General features: G+C 40.2%; 1 pseudogene; it reads right to left on the minus strand.

The window, feature by feature from the left end:
- Positions 1-462: 462 nt before the first annotated feature.
- On the minus strand, positions 463-10,899 carry LOC129460268 (transmembrane protein 132B-like; annotated as a pseudogene).
- Positions 10,900-16,526: the final 5,627 nt, after the last annotated feature.

Here is a 16,526-nt window from a genome sequence, read left to right on the forward strand (position 1 = left end):
ACTCAGCGTAAAAACTGGAGCTGAAGGGAAGTGGGTGGTCCTTAGACAGAGCATCAGGGAAGGTTTCTTTGGAAGAGACACTGAAGCAGAGGCTGAAACAGACTGAAAGGGGGTCTGGGGGAATGTCTAGGGAGAAGCCTTCTGAGCAACGCTGAGGGGCAGCATCATTAATGTCCCCAGGCAAATGCTGCAAATCACACTGCCATTGTGTTATTGCCTTTAGCATCTACTTTGAGGGTTGGAGCAGAACAACACACCTGTGCCAGGTGTACAGCACAGTGCCAGCCCCCACAGGTGGTCAGTCATGATGCTCTACTGTTTATAGTCTTGCCAGTGAAATGATCTTCAGCAGCCAGGACACACTCTCACTGTGACCCCTGCTTAGAAGTCAAATGCCATCATGGTCATAATACCTCCCCACACTGTCATGGGATGATTCCTCTGCCAAACGTTCAGCAATTGTCAGTTAAGATGATGCTCCCTTTTTATTGAATTGCTCTTCCCAAGTTGAATATCCAGGCCAGAGGTGTCACTGTTCTCCAGGGGGAGGGCAGAGGTACTGGGGCCTGTTATGGGAGATTTACTGATGGTCAAAGACACACTTGCCCGTTGGGAAACACCGAACTGGTAGAGAGGGAAGGGAAACAGACATTGATTTTCTGAGAAAACCCAGGTTGTTTTGAAGAATATTCCTCAGATGATTGTTTATAATAAGAGATGATGACTTGGTAATGAAATATGTGACTACTGTGATCACAGAAGAGGGAGATCTTTTGTGGTTAGCAGAAGCCTGAGGCCCCCATCCAATCAATACTTAGGAAGGATCATTAACATTCAGGAGCAGAGGGTGCCTTTTAATATGTAACAAATTCTGTTTTAGTAAGAAATCTCCAGCTCCCCAGGACTGTAAAGAAATTCTTGGAGAAATTCTTCCGGTGTGATTTGGTCAAAGGCTTAAAGACAAAGGACCTCAAATTACAGAGAACAGGATGAGACCCACTCTTTCTTATAGCACTCAGCACCCTGGGCCCTTGACCCTATAGCACAGGCCGGTATCTTGCGGGCTGCCTTTCACTGGCCCTAAGGAGGAAGACACTCAGTGAAGCTTGCTCTATGTTGTAGGCCACATAAAAAGCCCAGATACGTTAGAGTTGCTGGGATGGCAATCATGGGGTCATTTTACACTAATTCGAACCTGGCATGTGAGCTGGCTGCTGCGGGATGATTTACTGCACCAGAGCAACTGAGATGCAACTGAGATGCAACTGAGATGCAGTGGGTCCCATGCACATTTCCAGAGGTGCCCAGAAAAAACTGCCACCAACAGGGAAAATGAAATGAGAGGGCTGAGTTCCAGGAGACCTGTGCTTATCAGTGCCAGCTATGTGCTCCTCATCAGCCTACAGTGGTTACAGGAACAGAAAATGCTTGTACTAAGTGGGAATCCACAAGGATAAAAGAGATCCCAACGTGATGGTGATGGGCACCCTCTCTAAGGAAGCGTTTGTAAGGGCAGTCACCGCATCACATGCGAGTTCCCACGCTTGCCCTAGGCGTTGCTTCCTTTGTTGAGTCAGACTTAGTTTCAGAGCAACTGAGAACAAAGAAGAAGCTCATTTCAGTTCTAACCTTATAAATAAAATTAGTAAATTGAGATTTAACTCTCAAACTGGCACATGCTCTTCAGCCCAAAAAACTGGAAGAGTGTCAGTTTAAGAAATGATTTAATTTATCCCAAAGGAATACAATCTGTTCAAATGGGTGGGAAAGCCAGCATCACGTAGACCCCCACTTCCAAAGCAGCATCTATCTCTGTAAGTTGATTTATTTGAATGGACATCATAGATGAGTAAATACATTGTGTTTTTCTATATCTCATCTATACCTTAAAATAAAATAGAAAATGCTTTATATTAAAAAAACTGTTTCCAAACAACAGTTAAAGCCAAAAACACATATGTTGACGGCATCTCATACAGCATCAATATTACCTAGTTTTGTCTATTGATAACATTATTGATTTCATCCATCGGGAGAGCATTTTCCCTAATGGACTTTGATCATTATTTCCCATGCAAAAAGTGATAGGCAAAGAATAGTCTATCAACACTGAAACCAGTTAAAGTGTTTCCTTCTCTTTCTCCATTGCTCGTAAAAATCTAAAAGCAAATTCTGAAACTCCGGTATGACCTATGTAAATTATATAAAACAGTAAAAAAATCAAGAGGTACTAAGAATTTCAATGTACAAATACATTTTCAGTGTTGTGTTTGTATTTACACAAAACTTATCTAAGAGATTCATTCTTTTCATCTTATTTCAAACTTTCCTTTTTTCCTTCTTCTTTGAAACTGGTTTTACTAAATTGTACATATGCACGCTGAGATCCGGGGAGAACCCGCTGACTTCTGTAGCTCAATTGTCCCATGTTCCCAAGGAAAAGAGGAGGAGGAAGCTGCTAGTGAAAAACAGTTACCCAAAGTGCGAGAAGTAATCCTGATGGGGCTGGGTTTGTGCACCTGGGAGTGCATTTTTGGCTCTTTTGCTGCCAACAGTTTAGTGGCAGGAAAGCCTGCTACTCCACAGCCTCGATTTCACAAAGCCAACTCCTGTGTTTTTATCCAGTTAATTAAATGATATTTGTAAGGCCTGGAAAAAAGGGCAGGCTCGGTATGAGGCATTTATTATGATAAATCAAGTTAGTGCCAAAGAGGCATCTCTATTCATCTTGAAAGCAAGGAGTGACATTTGCTAAGATGCCAAACATGACTCTGGCAGTTTCAAGAAATCCACTCACACTCCAACAGTGAGCCTCTAGGGACTTGGCAGATGCACGGCCCAACTTTCAGCTGAAACATCTACGTCAGCTTCCCAAACAGAATCCCCACCTGTCCTGTGGTTTCCTTATGTCTCCAGAGCTCTGCCTGTTCTGAGAACCTCAGCACCCCGGGCCCTTGACCCCGTACAAAGCCCCTGTTCCAAATACATACACATAACCAAGCCATTGACAAGCAAGACCAAAGGGTGGACAGAGGTCAAAGGCTCTCAAACTCCTGCAGCATCATGCATTTCAGCACTGACTTTCAACACCATCTGACCCTGGATGGCGCTGTAAGAAACAGAAGCCCTTTTTCTGAGGCATCTGGAAAGAAGTTTTCCCCAGCCTGCTAGGAGAAAAGATTAAAGGTTTTTAAACAGTATAGTTGTTTGTCATTGTTAATGAACATTTCCTTTTTGTAATGTTTTAATTACTGCAAATTCTGCATGAAGGATGTAAAAAAATCTGGATGAATTGTAAAATATATAAATAGTTATGTATGTGTCTCCCCATGTGCATATATATGTGTGTGTGTATGTGTATCTATGTGTGTATGTACATGGATATATGTACAATTTGACTGTGTACGAGCCGCCAGAGCTCAGAACACGATACTGCAAAATACGGCACCTTGAGAACTGAGAAAGCTGCAGAAACAAGAGGGTCATTCAGACCATCCCTCACTTGGGTATGCAAAAGCTGGCCATAGAGGAATTTTCTGACCGATGTCACCTGAAAGTAGTTCATAAGGCCCTCGTGTGACAGGTGTCCTGGCCCATTTGCTGGTGGCTGGTGTCCATTCCTGGAGGGAAGGGAGGATACACAGAGAGACCTAGAAGAATTGAACACAAAGTCCTTACTAAGTCTCCCATTGGTTGCCATTAGGCCACGCCCCCTTTTTGTGCAGTCATACTTCTACAGGGCTGTGCAGTTCTTACTAAGTCTCCCATTGATTGCCATTAGGCCACGCCCCCTTTTTGTGCAGTCATACTTCTACAGGGCTGTGCAGTTCTTACTAAGTCTCCCATTGATTGCCATTAGGCCACGCCCCTTTTTTGTGCAGTCATGCTTCTACAGGGCTGCGTGGTTTTCCTGGGTCCTCTGCTTTTCATTTCTGAAGGCTCTTGTAACATGTAAAACTTTGATTAAATAAATGAATATGCTTTTCTCTTGCTAATCTATCTTTTGTTACAGGGTTGTTAGCTGTGACCCTTGTGAAGGGTGAGGAAATGATACTACTTTCTCTCGCCTACCATAAAATGCTGAAATTCAAAAGGGGATATTTGGGGGTAAAATAATTAGACAACTGAACACTTCAATATTTATTTCCATGCTAAAAATAGTAAGTTACTCATGCTTAAAAGGTGTATTTATTCTGGAAAATGGGGTCACTTTATTTCTGAAGTAATGTTCAGCAAAAGGAGAAGGAAATTTGAAAGCCATGCGGAGAAAGAGCACTATGACCCCGGTGGTCCCATCAACATTCCTAACATGGGTACTTTCTAGGACAAAGTTCTTATGTCACATATTTCACAATATTATTACTCAATGTTTCATCCCCGATTGGTTTAAATATTTTAGAGGGAGATATCTGAATATTTAAATGTTTTGGTTTTGCTCTGCTTTTGAAATGCACTTAAGCTACATGTTGACATAAATTACAACACAAGCCCCAGTTTGTCCATGCATTTCCTATAGCACACTAGCACAAATCTGCAATGGATATTTTAGCATAGCTTTTTCACCTTTCATTTAAAGTTGTCCCTTTACAGAAGAATAAAAGATAGGTGTTACATTTTACAGCTATGGTTTTAATGGAAAATATAATTTCTGAGTTTATAAAGCATTTGTCATATCAATTTGAAGCCTGAAATAGAGAACTGAAAATACATTATAATGTGATTTGGCTGGATAAAAACAGTTGTCCAGGCTGGGCACTCTGGCTTGCATCTGTAATCCTAGCACTTTGGGAAGCCTACATGGGAGGATCACTTGAGCCCAGCAGTTCAAGATCAGCCTGGCAACATGGAAAAATCCCACCTCTACAAAAAATACAAAAAATTAGCCAGGCATGGTGGCATGCACCTGTAGTCCCAGCTATTCAGGAGGCTGAGGTGGGAGGATCACTTGAACCCAGGAAGTTGAGGCTGCAGTGAGCCGTGATAGCACCACTGCACTCCAGCCTGGGTGACAGGAACCTGTCTCAAAACAAACAAACAAACAAACAAATAAAAAATTTCCGAGTTTTGTGTAAGGTTCAGATAAAATAGCCCTTTGTGGTTGTTGATATTGGCCTGGATAGTTCTCTGATGGGTAGAGCATTTACTGTGATCCCAATATCCCAACATTAGGAAGGTAATTTTCTGAAAGAGGTAAAGAAGAATATCGATCAAAATGCACAAAAGCAGACTTTTTAAAATAAAATTTGTCAAGCTTAAGAACACTTAACTGTACTCCAGCCGAAATCAGATAATGCTTTGCTTTTTTTTTTTCAAGTACCCGCAGAATATTCATCAAGATAGACCACATCTTGCTCCATGAAAATAGTCTAAACAAATTTTTAAAACTGGAATGAGAGAGGAGAGAAATCAATAACAGAATGACAGCAGGGAAATTTTCAAATATTTGGGAATTTAATAACACACATAATAATCCATGGGTCAAAAAGGGAGTCAATGGAAATTTAAAAATGCATATATCTAAACGAAAATGAAAACGCACATATCACAATATAGGAGATTCAGGTAATGCAGTTCTGAGAGGAGAATGTATAGCACAAAATATTCACATTAAAAATGAAGAAAGGTCTCAAATCAGTAACTTAAGTTCCTACCTCAGGAACCGAGAAAGAGATCAAAATGCACTCAAAGCAAGAAGGAAGGAAATAATGAAGTGCAGAAATCAACTAAATTGAAAATAGAAAAACAATAGGGAAGTCCATTGAGACAAAATCTGGTTCTTTTAAAAAACCAAAAGTTAGTAAACTTCTAACAGGACTGACAAAAAAAGAGACAAATGCAAATCATCAATAATAGAAATAAAATAGGGAATATCACTACAAAGTCTGCAGCCACTAAGAAGATATTAAAGGAATGTCATGAAGAGGTTTAAGTTCATAAACTTAACAACTTACAAGAAATTAATCGCCTTCTGAGAAAACTACCAAACCTCACTCAATCTGAATAGCTCTGTATCCATTAAAGTAATTGGATTTATAATTATAAGCCTTCTGACAAAGACAGTTTCAGGCTCTGATAGTTTCATTAAATAATTCTATCAACATTTAGAGGTAAGTTGATATGAATTATATACAATCTCTACCAGAAATTAGAAGAAGGAACACTTCCCAACTAATTTTTGAGACTGGTATTACCCTGATATCAAAACCACACAATGGTACCAGAAAAGAACTTAAATGCAAAAAATCCTACAAAAAATATTATCATACTGAATCCAGCTGCATAGGAATACAATAATATTTTATGACCAAAAAGGAATTTACTCCAGATCTGCAAGATAGTTCAACATTCAAATTCAATTAATGTAATCCACCATAGCAACATGCTAGTAGTATAGTAACAAATCATACAACCCTACTGATGGACTCAGAAAAAGCATCTGACAAAATCCAACATCCATCCATTTAAAAATACATACATATATACCTTGGCAAGTTAGTAATAGCGGGAAATTACTTCCAGTTTTATATAAAACCATCTACAAAAAATCCTACAGCTAGCATCGTACTTAATGATGAAACACTTAATGCTTTCCTCCTTCAATCATAAATACAGCAAGGATTTATACCTTTATCAGTCTTATTCAACATAATGCTGGAGGCTGTAGACACTGAAACAAGGCAAGAAACAATAAAATTCATACATATTGCAAAGGAGGAAGTACTCTATTTGCAGATAACATGATTTCTATGTATTTAAAAAAATCATTTTTAAAATGTGCCTATCACCAGTAAGTGAGTGAGTTACCGTGGCTGCAGGATACAAGATTAACACACAGACATCACTTTTATTTCTATGTACTAACAAGAAGCATGAAGAAATCTAACTTAAAAATACAATATCTTTTAAAATCACTCCAAAGAAAGAAAAGTACTTAGGCATAAAATTAACAAAATAGGTACAGGATCTGTGTGCTGAAAAATACCAAATATTCGTTAAAGAAATAAAATATATAAGTAAGTAGAGAAATTTTTCTGTTCATGGATTAGAAGACTCAACATAGTAAAGATATGCATTCCAGAGAATTACGTTGAGTGAAAAAAGCCAGTGCCAAAAGGTTACACACTGTATGATTTTACTTATATAATGCTATTGCGTATTACTTATATAACATATTTACTCATATGACATATATAAGTAAATTACATAACATATTTTACTTATATAACATTATGGAAATGGCAAAATTTTAGATATGTAGATTAGTGGTTTCCATGGGCCATGAACAGGGGAAATGGGAATGTTTGTGTGGTTATAAGATGGACTATGAAGGATCCCTGTAATGCTGGGACAGTTTCTTATCTCCACTGTGCTATTGGATACCTAAACCTACAAAAGCAATAACACTGTATAGAACTTAAATGAGTTCAAGAAAAATTGGGGAAATCTGAATAAGATTTGCAAGTTGTATCAGCATCATTATCTTGGATGAGATATTTACTAAAGTTTTATATGATGTTACCATTGGGAAAACATATGGGAGGGATGTCTCAGAATTACTTCTTAAAATTGCATGTAGAGCTATAATTATCTTAAGAAAATTTCAATTAAAAATGCTTACTGTCTAAGTGTAAGAATAAGATAAAAAAATCAATTTTTCTCCCTGCATTGATGCTTTCTATTTTCACACTTTCTGGTTAGATTTTAAGGATACTTATATTCTGGGAATTTAACTTTGCCAGTGTGCAATACAAAAGAGCTACCAAATCGATTTTTCCTTTTCTTGGTATACATAGTGTTTTCTAGGGTTTGCTAGGTATTGTCTTCTGGAAGTTTCTTCCAGTTTCCTTCTTGCTTTCTCTCAAAGGCAACCCACCTGTGTGCTTAAGTGCCAGTTCTTTGTTGTGCCAGCTGCTTCTTAATTCCTGTTCTCTGGCCTCTAATACAGCACATCTCGACCCTGGAGATGGTGGTTGCTCATTTTCAGTTTTTCCAGGTCATGTGGTTTTCATTTAGCCTCTGAGCTTCACTCTGAGTGGCCGTGGAATTCAAGCCAGGTGCCCTCTCAAGAGCCTTGCTGGTGCCTCTCTCAGGGGGAGTTTAAACTTTCCATTCCTGTGGGAAGGGAAGGGCTTTTATACACATTTTTTGGCTCAGGTTATTTATCAGGATTGATAATTTGGATATCTCAGTCATAAAATGACAGAAAATCCAGGCTGATGCATGACACCCAGAAAACTGGACTTCGAGACTTATTAATTTGTATTTTCCCACCATTTCAGTTTAGATATTATGGACATAGTACCTAATAGTTTTACATTGACTAGCCAAAAAGAGGTGATATAATCCATGATTTATAATAGGCAGAAAATATTTAGAACAGAAAAATATTCGGTGTAATCCTATTATGCTCAAGAACGTCCATACCAACCAAATCTGAGAACATTTGACAGTCACTATCGATCTCACTAACTAGTTTATTATCCAGCTCTTCAGTATTTACACACAGCTACACATGCACACACAAACACACACATACCCTTATATATATGTATGTTTATGTGTATGTGTTGTATGGTAAAATCGTCCCTGCACCCCCACACAGAACAGGGCACACATGCCAATCTCCAAGTCCGTTAGCCCCCTTGAGATTACTTTATGGTCACCAGGACTGCTGGGATCTGGTGACATCCCTTGAGTGGAGAAACTTGTGAAGGTATCTGGACCACCACTTTTGAGTAGCTTATTATTTCCATCCATGGGATGCTGTGGGAGTCCGACCCGAAGACCTTGACCCAGCAACGGATGAGAGAGGTACACTGACACAGGTATTTTGCCTGTCAGTCCTGATAAGGGGCTCTGCTCTGAGTTTGCAGCATCACCTTGATAAGCCAGCAAAGTTTGCATTTATTTAGAACAGATTTAATGACAAAGACTTTGAGTCAACATGCCTGTGGGTAATTAATCTTGTTACCCTCCCCTGGAGAGAGCAGTCCTATAGATGATCAAAGGTTTGTCTTAGGACCACATGAGTAAACAAGCTATTTAGATAAACTCCCTTACATTCCTTTGTTATTTACCCTTGCTATTAGCTCAAAGACAATTAGGCTGCCTTCAGCCATAACCTTTCCCTGAGGCTTTTGCAAAACCTTCTGTCCTTCTGAGACGGTTTGTGTCTATTTTACAATTTCTCTCACCATCCTCACTGAACCCCCACAGGAGACTGAAGGGTTGTGCTTTTGTTGGTACTTTCCTCTTGGCCAACAGGTGTGCCTTGGTAGAACCATTCCTGGACTGGTCTCTCCTGGTTTCCTTCATGCTTTACGGAACCACTAAGGTGGTCTTTATATTCCCAATTTATGCTCTCAATATCATTCCTGCCTCTTTAAGAAAATTTCAATTAAAAAATGCTTACTGTCTAAGTGTAAAAATAAGACAAAACAAAAATATTTGGTGCTCATCACTAGTTGGTTCAAATTTGACCTTGAAGTTTTCTTTACTCAGGGTAATAACACTCCTCCTTTTGGTCTTCTGATGGGTTCACTAACCATCATGTCTAACTTAAGGGTCCTCTGCAATCACAACCATTTGAGCTTAAGGTTTGAACCTGGATAGACACCACCATATCATTCAATGATGAGACAATAAATGGAAAATCCATGGAATCATAAATGTCTAAACGTGTCACCAAACCATCACTGAACAAAGTTCAAGAACTTACTATTACTTCCTAAGGAAAATGAAACCAAAATATTATGCTATAATCAGGTTCCTACAAATCAAAAATATAAAAATGATTTATAATGAAATGTTCTCTAAATATATAGTCTGAGAAAAATAGACATTTATGTTTTATAATCTTGAACAGTTCTTGTCATTCCTTGAACTGGCATCAATAATGTGCTGTAGCCTCACTGGTATGAGGAACAAATAATAGACTTTAATAAATGCATGAAAGTGTAAATTAATTTATTGCATGCATACAACAGAATTTGACTTTGACCTTTTTAAAAACATTTAGAAAGATCAGGCAATTTATCGGAATCAATTTCAGGTGCAACTAATCAGGTATTCAAGATAATATTACTTTGAATGCTCTTCATTAGGAAGCTGGTGCTGATGAAGCAAAACACGCACTGGCTGGAAGGACACAGGAAGATGTATTATGAGGCTGGCTGGCCTGAATGGCACAGTGGCCCTGGTATCTTCAAAAATGATTTGTACAAGTTTAAAGATGAGAGAGAGTTTCAGAGTTGATAATAATTGCTGTAAACAGTAGCAATTTAGTGTCTATTAGCCATGCTTGTTCAAGTAGCTGAAATGGAATTTATAGGCATTGCAAACCACCTGCTTTGGCAAAAGCAAAAACACGTGATCCTTTGGTCATGATCTAGCAGCAGGCTGTGCCTGGCACAGATAAGCCCAGGGAAAAGCAAATGGCGTATGGGGATGTGGTCGGCGTGGAAAAGCGCATAAGAGGAAATGTGTCTAAGCCACTGAATACTTTTCTCAGAGACAGGGCAGCCTGGATAAGAAGCAAGAAGCTTCAAGAATCCCCAGTCCTAGGCGTGAGGGCTCTCCTGCTCTTTCGCAGGATGTGCTAACCGAGAGAGAAGTCATCTCCACTGACCAGGGATGCAGGGCCCTTGGGACACTCACCTGCTGTGGGGAATGAAGAACATCCAGGGCAGTGGCTGTGGAGACGATGGCCCTTTTTTCTGCTGGGTGAGGCTGCAGGGAGGGAGACATGCCAGCCACAAGCTGCACTCCCAGCTCTGCGATGGTGACTCGGTCATCCAGGACAATCACCGTCTTCTCAGCCAGAACGGAGTCCGAGAGCAGCAAGAAGACCTGAAATGTAGGCAAGGAGGCTCGTGCATCTCTGCTCCTCATAAGCACCATGAATCCCTTAACTTAGGGCTCCCAACAAAGCGCTCTCCCAGCCCTCAGCTCAATGCATACACTTGTGGGAATTGCTCAGGAAAGTGTTATGCTACGATTCCATTACACTTGCCAATTAAAAAGGGAGTTTGGAAAGTATCATCTTGGTCCATTTGCTTTCCTTATTGGTAAAAATATATGATAACAATAACAGTATATTTTCTGAGAACTTCATTTAATTAAGGGACAATAACTCAAAACAGCTCATTTAGAGATACTGAATGCTCAAAGAATAACATTTTCCCATCAACTAGGATTAATGCTTCAAAAATAGCAGAATTGCAATAAACTGTTTAAAGGAATGGTGTTCATCTCTCTTCTGCTCATAGTCCTTCCAGCAGGCAGGTAGATGTTTACTATGAGGCAGTAATGATCATTGTGTGGGCTGCTGCACCATCATCGCATAAGCCTCTTTCTTGGCAGAGGCCCCCTAGTTTGTACAGAAGCAGCTTCCCGAGCTTATGGCCCTAAGGTTGCCAGAGGACTCTCTCCTTCCACCATCCTGCCCTCATCAAAAATCACTGCTCTCTGAGCTAAGCTACTTGTATTACTGCTAAGACATCTGAAATGTGTCTCTCATGTTGCCTAACTTGGTTTCTCTCTTCCTTCCTCAGGGATCTAGCCCTTCCTCTCACTCTGGCACATGCTCTGCTCTGACACTCACCTGTCCAGAACCCACCCTGAAACAGCCTCTCTGGCTCTGCAACTCCAGAACCTTCCCCTCAAGAAGTAGCTGTCCTGTGTCCCTTTATGAGAATACTTTGTTGGGTTGCCACTGCCTAGTCTGTGTGTTTAGTAGCTGGGGATTGTGGCAGCAGAGAAAGAGGAGCAACTCATGGGTGCTGAGTGAGACCTGCTGGATGCCCTTTTCCACGTGCTCATGGAAGGAAGAGAGCTGACATCAACTTCCCCAGCAGCACACGAGAGCCATGCATGTTTAACCCATGTAAGCTTCACAGAGCTCCAAAGAGTGAGGTTGAATTATTTCTCTGATGTTACCGATGAGGAAACCAAGGCATGGCAGAGAGAGGCCACCCATCTAGGGCCACACAGCTGGTCGTCTGCAGAAGCAGTGTCTACGCCCAGGTAGACCGCCTGCTGTGACCTCTTCCTTTCTATAGCTAAATCCGTTCATCTTCTCAACAGGTATGAAATACATCCTCATTTTTGCATAAGAAACCAAGGCTCAGAGAGGCTTACGGGTGGCCCAGATAATTGCGAATTAGCACATTGGGATCCAGCTCCGTTTCACTTTTGAAACCCAACTTCTTTACAATATGCTGTTCTGCCTCCCTGTAAGATCTGAGAATTACACTTACCTGGCAGGGGAGATACCGTGATCACGAACGTGGTTTTCTCAGGGCGAGGCTTGTCTATTGCACACTTTGAGAACCATTTACTTGTATTACTGCTAAAACATCTGAAATGTGTCTTTCCTATTGCCAATCATGGCTTCTTTCTTCCTTCCTTAGAGCTGCAGCTCTAAGTGATAGGAAAATTTTCACCAGCATAGTAACAGCAATTTGGGTTTCCCAAAGTGCAAGGTGAATATTTCAGTGGGTAAAACAAATAATTTTAGATGAAAAAATTATAGGTAGCAGTAATATAGTATTTAAAAACAGAGGGAAAAGTTATTATCTCAATCCTTTCAATGATATTAGAAGACAGTTTCTTTTCAGTGCTGGAATGTCTTCAACAGTTCTCTGACCCTTGCTGTTCTTCATTAGTTAATAAAGACAAACTCATAGACATAGGCAGACCATAGTATCTACTCAGATTTTTAATAGTATCAGTTTATTTTTTCCAAATTCATCTTTAGGTGACTTTTTATTACATGGTGGATTGTACTATTTTTTTGTGTGTCAGTGAGATGAAGCATCCTAATTTAAATAAGGATTAAAGAGCTTAACGGGAACAATAATAAAGGTGGTATTTGAAAAAGGAAGTATCTTGAAAGTGGTATGTGGATACATGAAGTTTTAGAGCTGCCATATAAATGGAAGTAAAACAGGTTGGATTAGTCTGTTCTTATTCTGCTAATAAAGACATAGCCAAGACTGGGTAATTTATAAAGAAAAGAGGTTTAATCGACTCACAGTTCCATGGTTGTGTGGCCAGAGAGTCCTCACAATCATGGCAGAAGGTGAAGGAAGAGCAAAGTCACATCTTACATGGCAGCAAGCAAGAGATCTTGCATAGGGGAACTCCCCTTTATAAAACCAGATCTCATGAGACCAGATCTCCCCTTTATAAAACTACCAGATCTCATGAGACTTCTCCACTATCATGAGAACAGCACAGGAAAGACCCACCCCTATGATTCAATTACCTCCCACTGGATCCCTCTCACAACATGTGGGAATTATGAGAGCTACAATTCAAGATGAGATTTGGGTGGGAACACAGTCAAATCATATCAGAGGTCTATTTTAAGACATATCATATTCAATATCATATCTTTGTTTTGTACCCTAACTCTGTAGACACCTGTGAACTCTATGTCGCTTTTATTCACCTTTGCACCTCCAAGGCCTATAGCACTAGGCAGAAATACATTAAAAAATATGTTTAACTATTTTAACTATCTTGCATTGTTGTGATATGTTTGCAGTGTGACATGCATCTTAAAAAGCAAAGTGTGCACAATCTTCCTCCAAATGTGCCATTCTCGGTGGTTCCTTTGCCTTTAGAGGTGAAAGCTTCATTCATACAAACCAGACTTCCCTCTCTGATTGGTTAATGGACCTAGAGGCTTCCTGTTCAGTAACTAGCAACGAAAAATTATTTTCAATTACTTCTTCTAACCCAGGAAAGGCATGCCATTTTTCAGGTACCAGGTATAGATGGCAACAGAGAGAGATGAAAGATGTGGAGCACAAACTCTCATACAACCCATTCCCCACCTACCATGGCCGAGCCCAGGGAGGAAGCACAGCTTCAGGGCTCTGGCTGCAATGTACAAGCAACGAGAATACGAAAAGAGGTGCATGGACACAGGAGGTCCCAAGAGAGGGTGATGGAGACCTGCGCTGTCCTCCCAGACCCAGATATGTGCAGGGCACTCCCAGCCTCTGTGGGCTACCACCCGGATCCAGCAAACATTCTTCTTGAAGGCCCAAAGAACTTTGCTTCCTCCTCTTTATCATGAACTGATCAATAGATATTTTCCATGAGCCCTACTGAGTGCCAGGCCAGGTTCTATGCTCTGGGGAAGGAGTAGTGAGTGAAACAGATTTGTCCTCTGTGCCTGGGCAGCTTATACTTTAGAAAATGGGAGGGAGACATTACAAAAATATTAAAACATAATAATAGTTATAATTTCATGTGTGTTTAATGGGTTCCTCACTTCTATTCTCCCTTTTTCTTGGAAGGCTGAATATTGGTAAACTCACTATTTTTAACCTGAAGAGCTGACCTTGCAATGTGGTTTCCTGCCCATTCCATTATTAATAGAATCTTGAACCAAAGCAAGTAGAATCAAATTTGTGAAAGGCCTGATCTCCTACTCAAAACCATCCGGGAATTAAACGGCATGGATGATATCTCAGTTCAAGTTCCTTACGTGTGAGGGGGGATTGAAGAAGCTGCCAACAGAGGGACCGTCAGCTACTTGGGCCCTTCCTGTGATGTCCCTGAGAGCAGAGGCATGATGGTGGTGTGGGGAGGTTAGGGGAGCTCTGTAGTTGTCTCTTCCACTGGCTGCAGAGACCTCAGGCATGGTAGGATTCCTCTGAGCCTCAGGCCTTGCAACTGGAATAGAGGGTATTCATTCTCAGCTTCACAAAGCTACTATCTAAGCATCAAATCAGAGCAATTTGGAAATGGTGAAGGGTGGACCACATCTCAGTTACATGACTGTGTTTTGCTTTGAGTGGGGTAAAGGGAGAGCAAGCTTTTAACGGGAAAAGTGGAATAAAATGCTCAGGAACACCTAAGGAACAAGCCCACCCTGGAACACACAGTGGCTGTGAAATAATGAGGTTGCTCTCTAGGCCGTGGCTTGGAAAGCCTCTGGGATTTATTGCAGAATGAAAAAACCAAATAAGTGCAGCATGGTGTATACAGCGTACTCCATTCAATGCAAGAATGAAAAAGGAAAAGGTATAATAATGTGCATTATTATTTTATTTTATTTTAAAAAAAACAAGAAGAAAAATGAAAAAATACTACAGATAGAATTGGAAGGGAATTGATGGAAGTAGATAGGGTGAGGATAAACTTTTCAATGTATACTTTATATGTTGTTTGACTTTGGACTAAGTTATGTTTCTTTTTCCAAAAAATAAAATAAATTTTAAACATTGAGCAATGTTTTTCTTCTCTGCTATCCTTCCATCTTGAGCAGTTTCTGCAGCACTTCAGAAATAGAACATACAGAGAATTTAATTTCTTGGACTTTTTAGATCAGGAAACTTAATTTGACTTTCTTCCTATTGAGGATGTCAAGATATTTGAGTATGTTAATCTACTACCATCTTCAGAAGCTTTCCCTTCAAGGAGAAAATGCCTCTCAGCTTAAGCAACAAAATATTTGCTTAGGTGTGTTATTAGTATACCACCCTGGAAGCAAAGTTTCCTGAATAATTCAGATTGTTGAACAGAGAAAACCTGTCATCCTGTAATCAGTGTTTTATCTAATCTTTTCACCAGCCCCTGAAATTACTCTTCAGTGATGCTTACTGGCACAATCTGCTACAAGAAACAGCTAGACGTTTTTGACTATAGAGGTTAGTTTTGGGCTTCTGTCCTCTGCAAGAAAAAGAAAACATCACTTAAACACACACTGGTGATCTGGAAAGAAGCCAAAGCATGATATAAATAACCTGCTTGAGGCTGATAGGCCCTATAACCCTCAAGTGCCACCTTGTTCTCAGTGGCCAATGAAGTCTCAAAAGGTCTCTAATGACACCATCAGTTAGTTCCTCTTCTGTCTCCTCCTCTTTCTCCTTTCTTCTCATTCCCCCCTTCTTACTCTTTCCCTTCCTCCTCCTCCATCTTCATCACCTTCTTTTTCTTCTCCTTGTTCTTACCCAAGACAAGGAAGAGGAAGAATGATTTTGGTGGAGAGGTAGCTGTTCTGTCATAGGTATCATCATCTACCTATAATTTGAGTGCTTTTTTGTTTATTGTTTGTTTTTAAATGGGCCTCCTTTGCCAAATGTGCCGCCTTGCTTTGACTTACATTCCCTAGTACCCTGTGCATGTAGACATAGTCACATGAGACATTTTAACCAATAGAATTGGAGAAATATAAAAATAATTCATGTAATTCATGCTGCCTCTGGACCAAAAGATTTTAAGAAGTAGTTTTGCCTCCTCCATGCTCTCTTTACCATCCTCCAGTTAGACCCAGACAACAATAAAGCCCAAGGTGATGGCGGAGCCTCAGGATGGAAGGTTCCTGGGGCCTCTGGGGCTCTGCAGCCATGGAGGAGAGTTACCTCGTACTCAGGAATGCCTACTGTGGACTACCAAGTAAGCTGGAAAAAACCTGTGCTATGTTTGATCTATGATACATCAGGAATATATTTGCTTCAGTGTTTTAGCATACTTGCAATAATACAATAGTAATTTCTAGAAATTTTCAA

Source organism: Symphalangus syndactylus, chromosome 13, assembly GCF_028878055.3.
Source record: "Symphalangus syndactylus isolate Jambi chromosome 13, NHGRI_mSymSyn1-v2.1_pri, whole genome shotgun sequence".
NCBI lineage: Eukaryota > Metazoa > Chordata > Mammalia > Primates > Hylobatidae > Symphalangus > Symphalangus syndactylus.